The 21,483-nt window shown below is 46.7% G+C and overlaps 1 protein-coding gene across 6 annotated transcripts in view; it reads left to right on the top strand.

The window, feature by feature from the left end:
- ATP2C1 (ATPase secretory pathway Ca2+ transporting 1) overlaps window positions 1-21,483 on the top strand; it is a 1,883,161-nt gene that overhangs the window by 1,736,585 nt on the left and 125,093 nt on the right. The window lies entirely within an intron of this gene.

The following is a 21,483-nucleotide window of genomic DNA, read 5'->3' as shown; positions in this document are numbered from 1 at the left end:
GTGGGTTTACTGCCAAACACCTGTAGTCTTAAATCTTTTGCAGTGGTCCCAGAGGGAACTGCGCAGGTTTCTGCCTAACAGTCTGCAACTTCCTCTCATTCCTCTTTGGGAAACAGCCCTTTCCATTGTGCTTATGGTTTTCACCCTGTATGTTTTCCGTCATCCCCTTCCTCAACTGCTCTGTTACCAGATTTAGAAGCCTTGGTGTATGATATCCAACAGGGCCATGAACAAGCTTTGATAGCTCTTACCACCGCGCAAAAAAGGAGTCACAGTTTGCAGATTGTCATTGTACGGCTGCCCCCTCCCCCCCCCTTTGATGTCGGTTGATAAGATGTGGTTATCATCTCGCTTTCTTCCTCGTAACCTGGTACCCTCCAAGGTGTCTCCAAGATATTTTGGTCCTTTCAAGATTCTGGCTTCTCAAGGACCTGCTGCCTTTGTGCCAGAACTTCCATTCACCTGGTCACGATTACATCCAGTTTGTCAGTTTCACAATAGACGGCAGGTGTGCCGGAACATTTTCATTGTCATGTTCATTCTTTTCCTCCTCGGATTGCTACCCAGTCGGGTCCCGAAAATAAGGTTTCGGGGCTCTGCGAGTCCAGGTATTTCCATGTTCGTCTTCAGTATCTGGTGTATTGGAGTGGCTATTCTCCGGCATATGGTTCATGGAAATATGCTGCTTCTGAGCATACCTTGTATTTTGTCCATCTTTTTCACTGCCTTCATTCGATCAAACCGTGGATGTCCCCTCTTGGGAAGGGGCATACTGTTACATCTCGCTTTAGACAGCGGACAGTGTGGTTGTTACACCCAGGGTTCGGTCTGCATTTCCTGCCTGCGGTACTCCCAGCCTAAAGAACAGTGTTTGTATCGGGCTTCTCTGTTTTGGCAACGCTGGAGGTTGCTAGGGAGATGGAGGCCGTGGCCCACACGTCACATGACTCAGCAGCTGACCGCAACGTGGTCCGCCAAGCCAACGCAGACTCTCAAGCCTCTCTTCTCCACAATAAAGGAACCCACAGCCCCAGATATGGCGCTTCTAATTAGCATTAGCGTTATTTCTCCTATTCTCGACTTGTTTGTTCGTGTTCTGACCTCGTACTGCAAATCGGCTATTCTTTGCCTCCTTCTCTGATCTTGGTATTGACGTCTGTTGCCGACTTTGAACGCTTACCCGACCTTCCACTTCCTTCCGCTTTCCGATCCCGTGTGCTTGGATTCCCGGCATTTCAGGGTTTGTGTATTCCACTACATGTTCCTCCTTTGAACTGCTCCTTCAATTTATTTGGCATCGAACTCAGAGCCTCGTTCCTTTCAGCAAACTGGCGGAATACCCACTGCCTGCTCCTTCCTCAACCTCTTCAGCGAACCCGGCGGAATACTTGCTGCTTGTTTCTTTGCTTCACTCATCAACACTGCTCCACTTACCCGGTAAGCCTAACGCACATATTAGTGGCTTTTTCTGTTCTGGTAAATTTTACATCATATTGCTTTACGCCCCCTAAAGGGTGCATTCTGAACACTACCTTTGCAACTTACCTCTGCAATAACTTTGAACTTGGAATTCCCCCCCCCAGTTGATGGTTCCGCTCATGTCTCATGTCTGGTGACCCAACACACCGTGCCTCTTACTATGTGCACCAAAGACGGGCACACAGAAGAAATCACCTTTGATGTTATCAAGACTCCAGCTTACAGAATCATTTTAGGGATACCCTGGTTACAACAGCACAATCCTGTGATCGACTGGGCTCTGGGCGTTATCCAGTTCCCCTCTGTTTTTTGCAACATCCAGTGTTTGACCAGCCACAGGATTACAACAGGCTCACTTAGCCAGGCCTTGGCCGCTTTTTCGGGCTCGATAGGGGCCGTATCAGCCGGATCTATCGCACAGATACCTCCTGAGTATTCTCCTATTTGATGTATTTGACAAAAGAATGGCTGAGACCTTGCCTCCGTACTGTATCTGACTGCCCTATAGAATTGGTCCATGGCACAAAGATTCCGTCAGGGAGGTTATAGTCCCTATCCCTAAAGGAGGTCCTTAAAGAATACCTAGACAAGGCTCTGGCCAGGGGCTTTATCCGTCCTTCTACATCGCGCGCTGCCTCACCACTCTTTTTTTGTGCCCAATGAGGGGGACCTCAGGCCCTGTATAGACTACAGAGCCCTTAATGCTGTAACGGTGAAGAACCAATACCCCCTCCCACTGATCTCGGTTTTGCTTGATCAATTGGGGCAGTCCAAATATTTTACCAAAATGGATCTTCGCGGAGCTTACAACCTTGTGCGCATGAAAAGCGGAGACGAGTGGAAGACCACTTTCAAGACTTGTTTGGGTTTTTTTGAGTACTTAGTGATGCTCTTTGAGCTTTGCAACACACCAGCGACGTTCCAGTCATTCATGAACGATGTATTCCACAACATTTTAGATCAATACGTGGTAATATACCTGGATGACATATTGATCTATTCCCCCTCCTTGACAGAGCATATTCAACACGTTTCTGTGGTGTTAGAACGCCCCCGGGATAACCAACTCTGTGCAACCTTGCAGCTTGGTGTGGGTGTTTCCCACTCTCTTGGGTAATCTACCACCCTGCCTGTCTTTTATGCACAGCAGGAAGGTCTATTGCTAAAAAAAAGTTTCCTCAGTTAGGAGGTCTGGTCTGGGTCACCCCTCAAAGGGTTTCTTCCCAGCAGCGGCCAAAGTATTGTGTTTGAGCAGCTTATTCTGAGCAACGCCCCGGCCTGCCTGCACTATGGTGAGTAACAGTGGTCCAGATGGAGGTGGTTTTCTTCGTTGTTTAGCCATCGTTCCTGGAATCCTTCCAACATGGCTGTTAATGCGCCTTACACTGGTCTAGTTTCTCCAGCGGAAGTATGCCAGAAGGTGGTTGTCACTCCCATGGAAACGTGGTTCTGTCGGCAGTAGGTGTTAGGCAAAGTTTGAATGCAGTACCCTCTGGGAACACTACAAACAACTATGAGTACAGGTATCGGCAACCCAACCTTTGGTATAAGCTTGTACTACACAGTTTTGGTAGTGTGTTGAGCAGCCAGGCTTATCTCAAGAGGGGAAATGTGAGCAGTAGTGGAGTTACACAAAGATTCACAGTTACAGGTATTCAAATGAACTCTTACACTCAAGGTTTCTTGCATAAATAATTTTCTGATGCTTGTTAATCTGCTTAGAATCACATGCTGTGCATATGGTACGACATCCAGTGGTTTCCGCAAAGTATTGCATCTTGTCTTTCGGGGGACCGAAAGGAGACGTCGGCATAGGCGTGTCTGAAACACTATCCCCATCGTGACGTGTGTAGTACCCAAAATCCCTCACGCGCCGAGGTCCCTCAGATAGTTTTTTTCCGCCCAGATAACTGGTTGCCCTATAGCGGAGCTCTTCATGAGACATTGTTTATCTTATCGAATTGTTGGTTTATTCCTCGTTAAGTCACTTCGCCCATCAAGAACATCTTCGACGAAGAGTACGGGGGAATCGTCTACGGCTGTGGGTTCCGCGCCTAAGATTCGGCGTTCGGATTTCCACGTGGTCGGGCCTTCTGGCCGACCTACACAGTAGGGAGAGTGGGCTCGGGGTTTGCCATACTGTTATTATGTCTTTCCTCTTTTCCACTGCTTTCCTTTTTGGTCTGGTCACCCTTCCCTTCTGCTATGGAAAGGGTCAGATATCCATGGAAAGACGAGCACACGTCGTGTAACGCTTGTCTCCCCCTAGAGCACGTCGAAAAGCGGTGTTCGGCGTGTAAACTCCTTAAACCTAAAACTCTTAAGGAGCGCCGGTTGAAGCAGTGGGCTGCGTATGGTATGTCACGCGTGGAGCCTCCCTCCCCTGCCGCGACACCAGCCGAAAGTGACGGGGGTACATCGGATGACCAAACGTCCAACGCAGACGTTACAGACTGCCACGCCCGTCCCCGACCCTTGCAGGCTCGACTCAAGTCTTGCTACAGGGACCACACCCGGTGACAGGGGCGTACAATCGCACCGCACAAAGCACACAACCCAAGCGCCCTCCTCGACGACTTCGTCGAAGAAGGCCAAAGCGCCAACGGGTCCGCCAGAAACTTCGGCGGCGCCCACGGATCGGTCTGATCCAAAGCCTTCCCCGTATCCGCAGCAGCGCATGACGACTGGGCATAACAAACATAACAAGGGCGCTACTCCCCAAACTATACGCGCCGACGTTTCAGAACAAGAAACTTCGACGGATTCCAAGGTTTCCAAGGGCCGTACAGGCCCAGAAACTACGAGTAGGCCTCTACCCGAGAAGCCATCCGCTGGTCCTTCTGGACCCGCGGAAGACATTTTCACTGCCGACACATCATCGGAGGCGTTGTCTCCCGAAGATTTGGTGACTATCCGTAAGAGCATTAATAGGATTGCTACAGCGGTGGGCCTAGTACCGTTCCGCCCACAGTTATGGGCCAATCCGCCAAAGTTTTTCACGGATTGGGAAGACGATCCCGTAGACTCTTGCGAAGAAAGCCAGGTACCCCTCTCAAGCACCCTGAGGAGATCCTCTCAACGCCTTAGGACGGAGAACACAGTTCCTACTCCGCTAGGTCCATTTGGGTCATCCAAGTGGACCACGGAGCAATTCGGAGAGTCACCCCCGGACAAGGAGTCCAAAAGGTTGTATGCCTTAGGTAAACGAGTTACGTCGGCGGCGGCCTATACCGTCCGGATTGCCAATAACAGGATGTTACTAGCAAGCTACGTCGACGCGCAATGGAACCTACTCCAGGAAGGCCTTCAAGAGGTTCCGGAACCAACCAGAGCCAAGCTTCTCGCCATAGTCTCAGAGGGCAAACTTGGCAATCAGAATGTGGTAAAGAATACCCTGGACACCGCAGAGACAGCAGGCAGGTCTCTCGCACAGGGTACTCTCCTAAAGAGGCACGTGTGGCTGCGCACATCGGGCTTCAGGCCTGAGACCCAGGGATCCATTATCAACAAACCCATCGAAGAGACCAACCTCTTCGGGAAGGCGGTAGACAATGCGTTGGAGACAGCCAAGAAGGAGCACGAGACTATTAAGTCGCTGCACCAGATTTCCCAGAAACCCTCTTCACAGAGGGGCAGTAATTCTCAGCGGTCCTTTCGAGGTCAAGCCCGCGCCGCTCAAAACAACTTCGGCACGGGCAACATCAACTCAAGTCAACCTGTTGCAAGCCCCACTTACTACCCCCAGAGGGGTCAGAAGCGCGGAAAGAATAGAGGCAGAGGCTCCAATTCCAGAGGAGCATCAACTGCTGGTCAGAAATGACCACCAAGTCCAAGGATTACTTCAGACCAGTGGGTCTTAAAGACAGTCGCCCACGGTTACTGCGTGGAATTCGCCCGACCTCCACAGTTCAGACCGCCAAAACATCAACGCCTTTCACCGGAACATCTGCAGATCCTGATCCAAGAGGTGGAAGCGCTGCTGGGAAAGGACGCCATAGAAGCCGTCCCGATTCTTCAGGTAAACGAGGGTATCTATTCAGTGTACTTCCTTGTACCCAAAAAGAATCTCACCATGCGTCCTGTTCTAGTCCTGCGCCCAGCAAACAAGTTCATAAAGCCTCAGAGGTTTTGCATGCTAACACTGCAAGAGGTGATCCCATTGCTAAAACAGGGGGAATTCATGACAACATTGCATATGAAAGATTCATACTTTCATATTCAATGCGCACAGAAAAGTCCTAAGGTTCGTGATTCGGGACAAACACTACCAGTTCAAGGTACTCCCCTTCGGCATAGCCTCGGCGCCAAGGGTGTTTACCAAGGTCCTGGCAGTGGCAGCGGCACACCTGCGCAGACTTTCAATTCCAGTTTACCCTTACCTCGAAGATTGGCTCATCACGGGGGACTCGTTCGACGTTTGTTTTTCAAACACCCAAAAAACAGTGGACCTACTGTTCAGCCTGGGTTTTTCTATCAACGAAAAGAAATCCAGCTTAGTCCCCAGCCAAGTAAAACAGTTCCTGGGGTCTCTAATATGTACGGAAGACGGTCTAGTCTTCCCTTCTAGCGAGAGGGTTCGGAACATGCTCTCTCAGGTTCCTCAGTATGTAGCCAGTCGAGAGGTGACGGTACGCAAAGCTATGCGTTTGCTAGGAATGATGGCGTCATGCATATACTTGGTTCCCCACGCGCGGCTGCGCATGCGTCCCATGCAAGAGTGACTCAACAGCCAGTGTGTCAGGCCAGCGGACAATGGAAAGATATGTTAGTTGTCTCGCCAGCCCTCGTTCTCTCTCTGCAGTGGTGGTCGAGGGAGAACCTCTTGAAGGGGAAAACCTTCACCACCCCTGCAGTGGAAGCCACTCTCACGACAGACGCATCTCTCACGGGGTGGGGGGCTCACCTGCTTCAGCAGAAAGCGCACAGAGTGTGGTCCCCTCAGGTAGCGTCCAACCATATAAACCTACTGGAGCTACTAGCAGTGTTCAAAGCACTGAAAGCCTTTCAGGAGCAACTGCAAGGGAAGACAGTGCTGGTCCTAACCAACAGCACAACAGCAATGTATTACCTGAACAAACAGGGCGGCACTCACTCTCCAGGGCTATCCAAGCTGTCCCAAAACATCTGGATATGGGTTCTCAAACACAAGATGTTCCTGATATCCCAACAAGTTCCAGGGGAACTCAATCTTCTGGCAGACGTACTCGGCAGAGATTTTCCTCTGCCAGAAGAGTACGAATCGCGACTGCACGAAGACATTGTATCCAATGTCTTCGCAGAATGGGGGTTCCCAGAGATCGACCTCTTTGCTACTCAGGAGAACGCCCAATGCCAAGACTACGCCTCCAGGTACCCCCAGAACCGATCCAAGGGGAACGGTCTCTGGATAACTTGGTTGGGGAAATTTGTCTACGCTTCCCCCCCCCCCCCGACTCCCCTTCTGAACAAAATAGTACACAAGATGCACCAGGAACCAGTGACCATGATTCTGGTGGCTCCCATGTGGGCCCGCCAACCTTGGTTCGCGCACCTGATGGAAATGTCCTTCTCCCCACCAGCCAAGCTGCCCTGCCCGTACAACATGTTGTCTCAAGACAGGGGGGAGGCTCTGCACCCATGCCCACAAACTCTGAACTTAGCAGCCTGGCTCCTGAGGTCATAGAGTTTGGACATCTGCAACTCCCTCAGAGATGCATGGACATACTGAGGGAGGCAAGAAAGCCTAACACATGTTTTTGCTATGCCAGCAAATGGAAATGTTTTGTCATCTGGTGCAGTTCCAAAGGCGTCAATCCCACCGATTGCTCGCCTTCACACATTGTGTTATATCTAACCCATCTGTTGGACTCTGGGTTAGTCTTCAATTACTTAAAGGTTCACCTAGCGGCATTGTCAGCCTATACCACATCACAGCAGAAGGTGTCGTGGTGGAAAATACCTGTGATTAAAGCCTTTATGGAAGGGGTTAAAAGAATTTATCCCCCATCACTTACCCAGCCTCTGGGTAGGATCTAAATGTGGTTTTAACTAGGCTCATGGGACCCCCTTTTGGGCCTATGCATAGAGCTAGTCTGAAAGACCTGACTTACAAGACCGCCTTTCTAGTAGCTATCACTTCTATCAGAAGAGTTAGCGAACTACAGGCCCTCTCGGTTTTGGACCCCTTTGATACAGTCCACAAAGATAAAGTAGTTCTGCGCACACATCCCATATATGCGCCAAAATTAATTTCGAAGTTCCATGTGAACCAGTCAATCGAACTACCGACATTCTTCCAGAGACCTACTAACATGGCCGAAAGAAGCCTTCACACACTAGATGTGCGCAGGGCAGTCATGTTCTACATGGATAGAACTAAACCACTGAGGAAAACTAAACAATTCTTTGTTTCAGTGGCAGCTGGTAGAGAAGGGGACCCTGTCTCTAAATCAGCAATATCAAGGTGGATTGTCAAATGCATCACACTATGTTAAACTCTGGCAAAGAGACAACTGCCCTTCAAGCCTAGAGCACATTCTACTCAAGGCACTGGGGCATCCATAGCGTTCATTGCAAATGTTCCGCTAGAGTCCATTTGCAAAGCGGCAACCTGAAGTTCTGTACACACCTTTACAAAACACTATTGCCTAGACACTCATTCTAGGTCTGATTCTCAGGTGGGACAAGCAGTACTAAGACATCTTTTTTCTACTGTTCCTTCTCACAACCCACCTCCAACTCCGGGTACTGCTCGCTAGTCTATGCACAGCATGTGATTCTAAGCAGATTAACAAGCATCAGAAGACATGCATTACTTACCGTAAAAGCATTTCTGATGATTGTATCTGCTTAGATTCACATGCGCCCTCCCTGCCTCCACGCTCGGGGTGGAAGGAACATAGACTTCTTACTACTTTCTCTCTTCATGTTACTCACTCACTATAGCCTTGGGCTCCCTCATGGCAGAAAAAATACAATCGGAGGGACTTCGGCGCGTGAGGGATTTTGGGTACTACACATGTCACGATAGGGAAAGTGTTTCAGACACGCCTATGTCGACGTCCCCTTTCGGTCCCTCGAAAGACAAGATACTCTGCGGTTACCACTGGATGTCGGACCATATGCACAGCATGTGAATCTAAGCAGATACAATCATCAGAAATGCTTTTACGGTAAGTAATGCATGTCATTAATTTATCAGTTATAAAGCCGTCTTCAGAAGGGAGCAATATAATAGTAACACACAAATACACTTCAATACTATACACTCTGAGTTTCTGAATCAGACAAGACCCTTTTGGGATGGGCCACAGACACAACCTACACCCACAGGTGACTTCAATAACTAGGGTGATGGGGACATTAATATCTTACTGTTGGCATTCAGTACACTCAGGTTATTAGAACACAAGAGATCACAAATTTCTTAAGCAGGGCAAAACACTTTTAGATCCTTTTTGAAGAGTCCTACAATTCAATAGGCTAAGCCAAAGTCAATGGGCAAAAGTCTTCGATATGATGAAGCACTTCTGGTAAGTAAATGGAAAAGTCTTTGCACACGTTCTTGGGAGTTTTTGATGAAAAGAAAATCAAATATAGGGCCACAAGCTGATTAGACTTGTGAGTTGTGCGAAGTTACAAGCACTTCTACAGTAAGAGATTAAGTTCTCTTAGACTTGTTTTACAGTACCTTAGAAATGAAGAAAAGATGCAGCTAATGACTTTTGTTCCTGTGCTGCTCTGCAGATCTCACTGTTCCTGCGCCTCAGTCGTGGGGACAAGAAGGAGGATGTTGGGGGACTCCTTCAATGCACTGGGACAGTTAAAACTAGCAACCAGCAAACTTCACTTTCAGTGGCTGTTTCGCGTTTCAGCTCCTCGCGTCGACGGCAAATAGCAACAATGCGGTTCCTGACTGTTGAGGTGGGCTTTCCTTGCTTCTGGGGTGCCGCACTCTGTTGACGGGGCTCAGGCTTGGTCAGTCATGCTTCTTGGGAGTCCGGAGGATCTTCCAAAAGCTCTAGGCCAGCTTAAAAGCAACGCACACAATCTGGTGTTCCTCTCCCTGGCTCTATGGTTTCCATCAGCCACTCTGTGTAAATTCAACCAGCTCAACGATGGATGTCCAGGTGGCTTACTTTGGAGTTGATTGGTCCCACCAACTCAAAGGGAGAAGTCGTCCTTGCAGGGGCTTCTCTGTCCATGCAAACTTGGCATTTCGGCACTGCAGCAGGGCTTCACCGGGCAAACCAACGGTCCAGGAGTTGCAGCAGGCGCCCTCTTCAAGTTCTTCTTCGGTTCCTTCGTCCAGTGGTCGACTCTGCCTTCCAAGCCAAAATACTTTTTTAATCTGTTCTCTCCCTTCATTCCAGCCTAGCTGTTACTCACCCAGCAAGGGGTGGAAGGGGCCCCTAGGGGACCCTCGCGTAGTGGAAACTAGGCAAATCTCCACACGCAAACTGATACGCCAGACACGAGGTTGTATTCCCAAAAGCTAGGGTTTGTTGCAAAGCAAATAGTCTTAGTTGGCCAACTCGGTCTCACGCCCCGCGACGTGTGTTTCCAGACCTCGAGGGACGCAAGAGAGCAAATAACGTACATCAGTTACATATATACAAAATGGACATCTTACAATCAGTCATGACATGTTTAACATCGCCCATTGTATAGTTTCTTTGAACTGGGTTTGATGATTGACAATTTCGACAAATATGACACCTTCAAACATCTATTTTAGCAACAATATGCAACATTGCAAGTCTAGAGACCTATTTCTTTGTTGAACAGAACACAGTGATTCTGTTCTTGCGAGCAAGCTGCGTACGGGGGAAGAGTCGCATTCCAGGCCTTGCTATCTCCTATTTGCTATTCGTGTCCTGGGAGCCAGCACGCTCTACTGGGCTTAGGAAAGGGGGGCCGTAAGGAAAGCATAATTCAAGCCTTTAACTGTTCCTTTCTAGCATTTCTACCATATTAACAAGACTAGCTGGCATCAGTGAAATGATTAAATGCTGTGTTGCTCTCCTCCAAGGCTATATGCGGGAGGGGATTGGGCATTCCTCTCTGTGGCTGCCCACTTTATGTTTCAACGAATAACTCCCGGCCTCGCGGCCTTGCTCTTTCGCGTTGAACAACTATGTAACAGTGAAGCAGAATAAACTGTCGGCTAAGCAGTTTAGAACAAAAAGCATTGAGCAAACGTTAGAGAACAAAATGGCGATTCTTGCTACATTAACATGGCCGCATACAGGTTAAACTTATGAGTCTGTATTTCTGACATTTAGTACATGAGACGGTTGGTTTTCGGCCAACACGATACATTGCCATTGATCGTGAGAGGTATCTATTTTTCTAGACTGACGAACCCTCCTTTTGGCCGATTGCCAAACTCCTCATCCATACATTGCATCCTCCTCTGATGATGTATCTGAAGTATCTGAATTTGATTTTGAACCTGAATCTTGCATGCTACTATAAGCGTCTTCATTTCCACCAATATTTATGGCCATAAATTCTTTTGTTTTCATTTCATGAGTATCTTTATTATCTTCGCCATATGTTTTTTTTTGGGTTACCATATGCATACACTCTTCACTTATCTCAGTGCAAACTAGGGCCAGACAGTGTATGCAACAACAGCAAGTCATAAATATTCCGAACACTACTACTAGTATTGCAATTAACTTCCACCCCCAAGCATGTAATATCTCCCAGAACCAGGACCCTGCCTCCCAGTTCCCATCCATGATATGGAGTTCAGAGCTCAGAACGTGTAACTTTATCGCTTCAAAAATCATAGGGGAGGAGTCGTTTACGAATACGCAGCACGCTGATCCCACGATTTTGCAAACTCCACCACGATCAACCAAGATTACATCAAGAGCCATTCTATTTTGTAGCGTCATTAACCTGATTCCTTTTTCCTCCAACGTCATGTTTGTATAGTATATCTGTTATGTTTATTGTGCTCTCTAATACTCTGGATAGTTGCCTTATGTTATAGGAATTTATAGCTTGGCCCAAAAATGGTACGAATGAATTTGCTAAGTCTTCTGTTCTCAAAGCATCTTCTGTGCTTCTTTGCGGCCTAGATCTGGATAACCTGGCTACATCTGCTGTCTCTAAGAGGAAAACTCCTGGGAACAGTAGACCCAAATAACATGTGCCTCCCCAGTTTCTGGGTAACCAAGGATACGCTTTTTCTCCGCATATAAAATAAACAGGATCACCCACATACACTGGTTCTAGTTCTCTCTTGAGAACCGCTGTATTCATACATCCTGTGAACGTTCCTACTAAGTAGGAGCCTCTCTTCTTTAGGCAAAAAGGGACAGTTTGTGGGCTATAAGTCACTGTATAGGAAGGGAGCATTGCATCTTTATTTCCTTCTGCTCTTACACAAAACGTGATTACTGATGTTTTGGATGGTACAGACAATCTATCTTGTTGTACAGGTTTAGGCGTAGGTTTTTGGATTATCATTCATGCTTTATGAAATATAGAACAACCTACGGGTCTCATAATTATTTCCTCAAATTCATTAGTTTGTTTTGTCTAATTGATCCGTATCACTCTTATTCCATTTCCCATAAAATAATGCATTTAGCGATGCACTGCATGCAGAACTTAATAGTAATGGCTGCACATACCAACCTATTCCCTTTCCAGCATGTTGTGGTAAATGGGCGCATACCCAGCAATTATTTTTCTTTAAAATTGCATGTCATGTTCATTATAAGCAGTAATGTATTATTCCCATATCCTTCTCTGTGCCTCTCCTCCGTTGGGGACAAGGTGTAAGTGATTACATGAACTAAGCTTTCAGTAGTGGAGATATTAATTACTGGCAGGAACAACTTTAATGGGTGTGTTGCTTGCACGTACCATAGTATCAATGCTGTCATTGTTGGTGCCAACATACTCATGACACACATAACTATCGTCAGGATCAGCATACAGTTTTTTCGACAATGTGCTTTCTCTAATTTGTCAGTCTTTATACCTAATTTGTTATCAGCAGCGGTGCAGGAGGAGGCTAAAGCTGGTTCTGGCATCCTCTCTCTCACAGTCCTCCTTCTTCCGCAGTGGTCGTGAATATCTCTCCTTGTGGCACTCGTCCGAATGTCAATGAGTTCGATGAATGTCAACAGTTTATTCTGCCAGTTCTTAGCAGCCTGGATTGCTTACTCGTTAAGCTAGATCGTTATGCATTTCCATATTTGCTCAAAAGAATTCCAGAGCAGTTTATCAATTGCCTTTGTACCATGTGCGCCCCGCTTGTTCGCTCGGGTTCAGGACACATGGATTTTTATGCTCGCACCGAGGACCCACGAGTCTTGAGCTGCCCGATTTGCTCAACTCTCGCGCTTTTCTCCTCTAGACCTCCAATTCCCTCTCCATCCATGATGGGAACCAGGGGCAATGATGAAAAGATCAATTAAATGCAGGTTCGATCACTCCTTCTTCCAAAGTCGTAGATTGTACCGTCTAGCTCCTGGTACAGTGTGGTCAATAAACAGTGTGGGTGCACTCCCAGACTCAAACTCGGAGTCCTATGGCGCAATGACAAGTGGCTGTGGGCGCTGCAGCGGTGATGCAGATTTCGTTTCAGGCTGTGGCACAATGGCAGATGCTGGTGGGCGCCAAAGTGGTCCACGCTTTGTGTCGGCCAGCGGTGATGCAGATTCTGCTGGCCAAAGTTGGGGCACTCTGCCCTTCCTCCTTTATAGCAATCTTTCCAGGCTTCGCTTCAAGCTTCACTTCAGGATTAGGCAGATCCTGTAGTAGGGGACTGGCAACCGTTTCTTTCGTTTCTGGAGCTGCTGTTTCTTTCTGGTCGCCTCGATCAGGCAAGTCTTTCAGCGTCGGTGGGATCTTTTTGGCGTGCATGGCATGAATCCACGCCTTCCTCCCATCCACACGGATCGCCGTTTGTGTTGCCAGAAGTACTTGATAGGGGCCACGCCATCTGGGTGCTAACGATGATTTTCGTTCAAAGTTTTTAAGTAGCACCCAGCCTCCTGGCTCCAGCACGTGCCCCGAACCAGTATACCTCACGGGTGAAGCCTCCTGCACCTGCTGATGAATCAAACGCAGTTTTTGTATTAAAAGTCCACAATAAGTACTAGGCACAGGATGCTCAGGATGCTCGACTTCGCAAAGCCGCTTAGGCTGAGGTGCGCACCAAACATTCGCCGGCCTCCCCATGACAATTTCATACGGTGAGAGCCCAGTCCTTGCAAACACAATAGCGCTAATGGTAATGCGCCCACCCAACTCAACTTACTTCCCGCACATATCTTACTAATCTTAGATTTTAAGATTCCATTGTGACGTTCAATAAGACCGGCCAACATCGGATGTCTGGAACAATGAAATCACTTATCGATCTGGAGACCACGGGGGCAGGCCAAAACAGGAAAAGGATTCCTTTAACATTACTTTCGTCGTGCTCATTGCTGTGCAATCTTTCACAGGATATGCTTCCACCCATTTGCTAAATGCACATATCACCACTAGCCCAAAACTGCCTGTTAGAGTCACTGTTCCCTTCCCTACATTGTGTTGTAAACACGTGATGCAGTTCTGAACCAACCGTTCTGCATTCTTTTTTATGTTTACATTCTCCCATACCGTGGCTAGGTGCTGGATTATTTTTTTGGCACAAATATGAGTAGGGCTGTGGGCCATTGTGACCATTGCAATCTCATAGGAATTTGGCAACATCCAGTTTTTTTTCCCTTGTCCGCCCAACAACCCTCCAAATCTAATTCAGCAGAGCCCTCCGCCCATCCTTGTATCTCATCAGCAGTAGCTTCGGCCTGCATTTCTTTGACAGTGACAATCCCATCTTCTATCATACATGGCAATTCCTCAGACTGTACTGTCATCATTTTGGTATTTAAATCAGTGGCAGTTTGTTTCGCAATCCTGTCTGCAAATGCGTTTCCCTCTCCCACTTTACATGTTACTTTTTTATGCGCCTCGCGTTTCACTATTGCTAGGCGCTTAGGAAACGTGAGTGCAGACAGTAATCGTACAATCAAAGGGCCATGTTGAATTCTGGCCCCATGTGATGTCAAGAAACCCCTCTCAGCCCACAGTCGGCCAAAGTTATGAACTACGCCAAAGGCGTACTGGCTGTCAGTATATATATTCACGCTCAGATTCTCAGAAATCTCACAAGCTCTGGTCAAGGCCATTATCTCTGCGGCTTGTGCCGAGTTGTAGGGGATTCTTTTGCTTTCTACATTACTTTCTAGTGTGGTGATCGCATAGGCGGCAGTTGATGTGCCATCAGGTAATTTAAAACAGGAGCCGTCACAAAATAACTCCATCTGGCTCTTTCTGTGGGGTGTCGCTTAAATCAATTCTCCCCTTTGTTTCTTTCTCAGTAACCATTAAACAATCATGGGGAGGTGATTCATTGTCATCAGGTTCTTCCGTGGGTAGTGGCATTAATTCTGCAGGATTCAAAGCGCTACACCTCATAATTTGAATGTGGGGCGCGAATAGGGTAATTTCATATCTAGTCAATCTAGCAGAGGTGAGATGTTATGTCTGTGTTCTGTTTAATAGAACATCTATGACATGTGGCAGCATCAAGATTAAAGTGTGCCCCAATACCATCGCTTCCGTTTGTTTCACTGACGCAGCAGCCGCTGCAACAGCTTGCAAACATCGTGGTAATGCGCGCGCTACATGATCCAGCGTGGAAGAAAAATAGCCGCACGGCCTATTTCTTCCACCTTGTTCCTGTGTCAAAATAGCCAATGCACATCCTTCACTTTCACATACAGTCTAAAAATGTTCTCATAATTTGGTGTGCCCAAAACTGGAGCAGAACATAATGCAGTTTTCAATGACTCAAATGCTCTGACATTCTTCATTCCACTGCAAAGGCATCACAACATCCTTTTTCGTCAATGGCACCATTGGCTTCACAATTAACGCAAAGTTTCCAATCCACTGCCGGCAATAAGAAGCCATGCCTATTATGGCTCTGACTCCTTTCTGTGTTTTTGGAATAGGCATAAAAGAAATACTCTCTATGCGCTCTGGCGTTAGTCTTCTCCCTTCTTTCGAAAGTAGGTAACCCAAATAAGCCACCTCCTTTCGATTATACTGAAACTTCTTCAAGCTTGCTTTATGGCCATGTGCTGCTAGGTGTGACAACAATAACACAGTGCACTTTTTACACATCTCCTCTGTATCTGCCGCTATTAGCAAATCATCTATGTATTGTAATAGCACACAACCTGCTGGCAGCTCTAGCATATCTAGTTGTTCCTTCAATGCCCTGCTGTAAATACTCAGACTTTCCGTGTACCCTTGTGGAATGCGCGTGAATGTGAATGACCGTCCTCCGAATGTGAACGCGAACAAATATCTACTGTCCTTGTCCACTGGAATGCTAAAGAAAGCATTCTTTAAGTCAATCACGCTAAAGTATTCTCCCGAAGCAGGAATCATGGTCAGAATTGTGGTAACATCTGGAACTAACGGGAATTGGGGATCTACTACTTTGTTTAATGCACGCAAATCAATTATAAAACGGTACAGTACCTCATTACCCCCTTTCTTATACACTGGAAGAATGGGGCTGTTGCATGTGCTGCCTGTAATCTCTTCAATCACTCCCAATTTCACCAAATCAGAAACAATACTTTTCAATCCATTCTCTCCTTCTGCTGAAATTTTATACTGCGGGTTGCGCGGTAACGTTACTCCTTCTTTTAAAACAATTTTCACTGGCTCTATCTTCAAGCATCCCACATCATTGTCATTCACTGCCCAAATACAAGTTGGCACCTCACTCAATTCCCCTGTTAAAGGTTTAGTCACAAATTCAGATGTTGACATGTTCTGAGGAGAAATGGTCAAGAATACCCCATCTGGTGTACAGTCGATAACTGCGCTTAGTTTTTTCAATAAATTTAATCCCAGGAGATTTTCCCCACAATTCTCTGTTAAAAGAAATGGACAATGTTCAGTAAAAGGCCCTATTGTCACTGCTACTGATTTGGACTCGGGATTTATTACCGGGGTACCTGCAAACCCTACTGATATATTTTGCCGCTCTGACAGAGGTATATCTGGAACCAAGTGATGGTCTATCGAGCACGTCTGTGCCCCCGTATTTACGAGGAATCTATGCTCTTCATTCCCGACTTTCATCTCTACGTAGGGTCCTTTCTGATTCACAGGAATGGACACCGGTTCCGACCCCTGTCGTGGGCTGTCCTATTGCGGTAACAACACATCATCCGAAGTGTAGTCACTGCTATTATTGTAATATGCACCCGATTGAGTATCAAAAATGTTCCCGCCTCTTCCTCTATTTCCATTTTGTATACACTGCTGATTTTGGCTCTGGGTAAAAGTAGTTTGATTCGGAGCCTGACCTTGATTCTGTGCACCATTCCCTTGATTATTCTGGTGCAGCTGCATATAGTTTCTGTTGTGACCATTTGTTCTTGGGTGCCCTCTGTGCTGCCTTCTCTGACCATACCCGCCTATATTTTGCAAGTGTGGACATTGCGCTCGCCAGTGTCCTTCCTCTCTGCAATACGCACACTGATTCTGCCCCATCGGCCCTCCATGCATATTTGAATTACTCCTTCCTTGTGCGTTTCCTCTCCCTCTATTGTGTCCCGCTACTTGCTGAAGTAGCACCCTTGTCTTCAATAAGCATGCTCTCAAATCCTCCCCCATCTGTTTTAACAATAAAAATTCATCAACTATCGCCTTTTGCGTCCTCCCTTTCCCAATATCCTTACTCCTTTACCCAGGTGTGGTAAACATTTCAGCATATTCATTAGCAAGTTCATTTTTAAGCTCAAAAAGTCCATATACATGTTCCCTTATTTCTTCATCTCTTTCTCTACAACGTGCTAATGCATTAAAATCCAACAATCGCTGCATCGGCAATTTCCCAATTAACTGTTTCCATCTTCCCACTAATTATTCACCCATGCATTCCAACACTACCTGTCCTTCATTGCTTCTTCGGAAGTCGTACATCGAATCCAATGCTGCCATCCCATCGTTCCCGTCTAAGTACATCTCTGCCTGTTGTTGCAACTCCCATTTCCTCTCCTTGCTAATCGCACTACGGGTCACTCTTGTGCATCTGCTTTGTCCAGTCCCATCTCTCACCTCTGTAGCTTTAAGTTCAACCACGAGAGGGACGGACGGGACTGTCTGTTTCTAGGGCGGAAGGTGCAGATGGGACAACAGGAACGGGAAGTGACTGTTACCGTCCTGCCTGGCTAATAGGAGGTGCTAAGTGTGCGGTCTGCGGCTGTGCTGGGATTTGAACAGTTGGGAGGGGCTGGGCATCAGGAGGGGGCTGAACGATGGTTATTGACGCGCTCATTTTACTTTCTAGTCTTGGACCCCGCTTTGCATCAGTCAACATTTTCTCTATTAATTCGTCTGCTATATGCAATTCTCGTTGTGGGTATATTTCTTCAATATTCAATTGATCGCATCTATTTGCCTTCCTCAAACTATTGCTCCACTCCTCCTCCTTTTCCTCAGCTTTCTCCGCTTTTGACTTATGCCTGCGTGCATGTTTCTCTCTACTTCTAGATAGGAGCATTGCTTCCCTCCTCCAGTCCCTAAGCATATCAAGTGCTGCAGGACGCGTTTTCTTTCTTATCAACACCTTTTCCAAGTTATCTATTCTCTCCATTTCAAAACTCCCATTAACTGGCCACTGAAGGTCGTCTTGTTTTATGGTTTGCTTATGCCAAATCTCACAGAACATTATCGCACCCACACCATACTTCACATACATCTCATACGGCGGCGTTCTCCCAGGTGGTGCAACTTGGCCAATTTCCAAAGATTGCCTACTGCAGCGGAAAAACCCCTCTAGGGTGGACAACACCCCAGGCATGTTTTAACCTTACCCTTGGCTAATCAAACTTACTCTGGGTGTTTGATTTTGCAAAATCAACTCTCAACCAATATCAGGATTACTTACGAATCGGGGCACGACTCACCTGATTAGTCAATTTGTCTTTTAAAGACACAATTTGTCCGTATACTGACGCAACCAATGACGTTGTGTCTGCGTATGTTGGTTCTGCCTCGTTTCGGGACCCTCGCCTCCTTGTTCTCTGGCCGGGCACGTCGATCAGGGATCAGTTGTGTGCAGATCTGCAAAGGAGTTTCTCATCACTTACGCAGGGCGCCCCGAACACCTCTTGATCCCGGCTCAATCGTCCCGTCCTCGCCGTTCTCTCCGCCTTCCTTATTTTACTACATACACGATGGAACAAGTGGGTGAGGGTCCCTATTCGGGCGCCATCTGGAAGGGGGCCCTAGGGGACCCTCGCATAGTGGAAACAAGGCAAATCACCACACACAAACTGATACGCCAGACACGAGGTTGTATTCCCAAAAGCTAGGGTTAATTGCAAAGCAGATAGTCTCAGTTGGCCAACTTGGTCTCACGCCCCGCGACGTGTTTCTCCAGACCTCGAGGGACGCAAGAGAGCAAATAACGTACATCAGTTACATATATACAAAATGGACATCTTACAATCAGTCATGACATGTTTAACACCGCCCATTGTATAGTTTCTTTGAACTGGGTTTGGTGATTGACAATTTTGACGAATATGACACCTTCAAACATCTATTTTAGCAACAATATGCAACATTGTGAGTCTAGAGACATATTTCTTGGTCACTTCATCTGGAAAACTTTAAATGGAAAACATCCATAAAACAATAGTGGAAGCAAGACTTTGTAAAAACTGAAATTCAGTTAACACAATAATAAAAAAAAAAGAAAAAGAATTTCTTTGTTGAACAGAACACAGTGCTTCTGTTCTTGCAAGCTGCGTACGGGGGAAGAGTCGCATTCCAGGCCTTGCTATCTCCTATTTGCTGTTCGTGTCCTGGGAGTCCGCACGCTCTACTGGGTTTAGGAAAGGGGAGCTGTAAGGAAAGCATAATTCAAGCCTTTAACTGGTCCTTTCTAGCATTTTTACCATATTAACAAGACTAGCTGGCATCAGTGAAATGATTAAATGCAGTGTTGCTCTCCTCCAAGGCTATATGCGGGAGGGGATTGGGCAATCCTCTCTGTGGCTGCCCACGTTATGTTTCAACGAATAACTCCCGGCCTCGCGGCCTTGCTCTTTCACGTTGAACAACAATGTAACAGTGAAGCAGAATAAGCAGAATAAGCTGTCGGCTAAGCAGTTTAGAACAAAAAGCAATGAACAAACGTTAGAGAACAAAATGGCGATTCTTGCTACATTAAAATGGCCACACACAGGTTAAACTTATGAGTCTGTATTTCTGACGTTTAGTACATGAGACGGTTGGTTTTCGGCCAACACGATACATTGCCATTGATCGTGAGAGGTATCTATTTTTTTAGACTGACAGGGTGGCTGTCCTTGCCAGACAGTCAGCTAGCCAATCGCCACAGAGTGCATTTGGGTCTCCTAGGAGACTAAGAACAGGGAGTTTCATGCACCTCCCTCACTTCCTGCCTACCCCAGACACTCTGGAGCCAGAGGCGGGTTTCATTCCTGGAGGCGAAATTAACAAAGATACCAAACCGGGTTTGGTGCAGAGAGAAAATCTCTAGAAGGACCTTTCCACAAAGAACTGGCGAAAAAAAGAAGACTGGGGGTCATTTTGTCAAAGATGGCTCAGCACCATTTTGAAAAGGATGGCTCCAGCTGTTACTTTACCGGAGCCGCGAACGCAGCCCGCGGTAAAGACATACAATGGTAGTACAAACAAAACCACTGCCACCAGCCATTCAGTGGGGAAAGGGTAACATAAAAATGTTCATGAGAATCTAGACACAGGGGATACTAAGTAACCCCTCCAGCACTCTATTGTGAGATAGTGTGTGCTAGGTCTAGAAAGTTACAATGGTAAGTAAAGTCAATTTCACTTTACTGCTCTGGGAAACAGTTTATCCCAGAGAAGGTATTTAAACCTTGAGGAAATCTGAAAGACTTGCTCTGTGCCACAATGTAAAAGATGATGCCTATGGAGTTTGTCAGACTACATAACCAAAAGAATCAGAGAGGTAAAATTCACATTAAAATACATGAACGGGAAAAAGGGTCACACTCTGTCCAGGTTAAAAAAAAATAAGTCCTCAAAATCCAGCAAAGTTTCTGGGGGTCTCTAAGGTGGAGGGAATTAGCACATTTCTGAGAATTCTGCCTAACAGTCGGTACATGAAAGCTGGAAGCAGGAGCCAGGACGCGTTACTACATCGCTACAAAACACTTGTGAGTGTTATATTCTGTTTCTTCTCTATTTTCAAGCTTTTCCTTGCTCTACCTTCTGTCCCTCTCCCTTTGGATAACTAAAGTCTTGCTTCCCTAGAATCCGCTTCCAAAGCTCTTCTTCCTACAAAGACATTCTAGTTCCTCTTGACTCCGCCCATTGTCCTGAGTTCATGGTAATATTTGTACCTTGCTAAAATACTTGCGACTGCTAGTGAGCATTGCTTACCATAACACTAATCACTATTTCCTATTGGAGTACCACAAAGAGTGAAACGCTACTAGGACCCTGCTCTACACTACATTAGGCAGGCCGGTAGACGAACGCTGAACATCACGTGCCTCATCACAGGGTTTTATTCCCATTAGAGTGTTTCCCTGGAGTGTCTGAGTTCCTGCCCTAAATCATAGAAAGAACGTTTGAGATTACGGGGAGAATTCTTGCTGTCAACACTGACTGATGCATTTGAGGACCCACTCCATTGTGCATGCCTTTGGAATACATAGAAGTAAAACCCTTTCAGCTGTCCTACCTCCTGTGCTCTGATGTTTCCTTGGACCCATACACATCTGCAGATTGCCATTCTGAAGGGTTTTCTGGCCGCCATCTATCTTTAAGAGCCTCTGAGCTCTTTCTTCACAATCTCCTCTGTCATGCAATTTTTACTGTGACTGTGAAACCAGATCCTGGTTTCTGCAACGAGAACCCTGCACCAGTTTATTGTTTTTGCAAGGGAATTCAATTAAGTGTTGA

This window comes from Ambystoma mexicanum, chromosome 2q (genome assembly GCF_040938575.1).
Source record: "Ambystoma mexicanum isolate Mex_15411 chromosome 2q, UKY_AmexF1_1, whole genome shotgun sequence".
NCBI lineage: Eukaryota > Metazoa > Chordata > Amphibia > Caudata > Ambystomatidae > Ambystoma > Ambystoma mexicanum.
Note: the sequence above shows the minus strand (reverse complement) of the source record. Positions and strands in the feature narration are given on the sequence as shown.